This window comes from Aplysia californica, unplaced genomic scaffold (assembly GCF_000002075.1).
Source record: "Aplysia californica isolate F4 #8 unplaced genomic scaffold, AplCal3.0 scaffold00807, whole genome shotgun sequence".
Taxonomy (NCBI): Eukaryota; Metazoa; Mollusca; class Gastropoda; order Aplysiida; family Aplysiidae; genus Aplysia; species Aplysia californica.
This window is the reverse complement of record NW_004798077.1, coordinates 156,878-157,950: the sequence shown is the minus strand read 5'-3', so window position 1 is coordinate 157,950 and position 1,073 is coordinate 156,878.

The following is a 1,073-nucleotide window of genomic DNA, read 5'->3' as shown; positions in this document are numbered from 1 at the left end:
GATGACAAATCTGGTGTGTGATTCCCCACACCCGAGCTGACAGATGGAGAGGACAGTTCCCCCCCTCCCCCCCACCTTTGTGCCACAGCCGGGGTGGTGAAAATATCGGTCATTTGTGAGTACTGGGGGGGGCTGAGTATCCCCAGTTCTTGTTACTGTCAATGTCAATCCAGGGAGACGTTGAAGGGGGAGAAATGTTTTTTCTGCGCGATCCAGCCTTTCAAGAGGTAGCGGATTCAAGAAATGTCCAATCTACAGCCGATCAAAGGGAAGTTACGCAACATTTGGACAATCATACACAAATCAGGAGTAAACATTTGCACATTTTATAATATTGTGAATGATATTGTCTTCCTCTTTACGTTTTAGATAAAGAAGACGGAGTTGAAAAATCTGTTCAATAAAGTTGTGTTTCTTGTTTAAATTGCCCCTAAAGAGAATATCTTCAAGAGCAGAATACACATCCTCAGAAAGGTAATATTGGGGAAGGGATGAGGGTTCTTGATTAAAACTGTATACAGTGTGCATTGCCTCAATTATAGGAACTGATAGTGAATAGTGAGAGCCCTGGATTTTGTGCACCGGAGCTTGAAATGAAAAGGGGAATGAGCTAGAACTGTTTGTTTATAAATGTAATCGTGCAGTAATGGGTGTGTCAGTGGGTGCATGGAGGCGTTATTGAAATCTGAACTGTGGTATAGAGGCGATATTGAAATCTGTCACCTACTCATATAAATGAAACAGACTAGACCAGTGATGTCGACAGACCAAAATACCGCGACATTAAAAGCGAGACACAAATGTGTTGTACACGGTATGTTTACCACGCAAGTATCACGGACAGTAATCTTATAATATAGTATGAATATTATTGATGATCGTTATGATTCTAATTCTTTTATTCTGTTGTGTTACAGGACTTGCCCATATATGGGACCGGCCGAGATCAACAGAGCCGGGACAGAACCGTGATGAACAGAACCGGGACAGAACCGTGATCAACAGAACCGGGACAGAACCGTGATCAACAGAACCGGGACAGAACCGTGATCAACAGAACCGGGACAGAACCG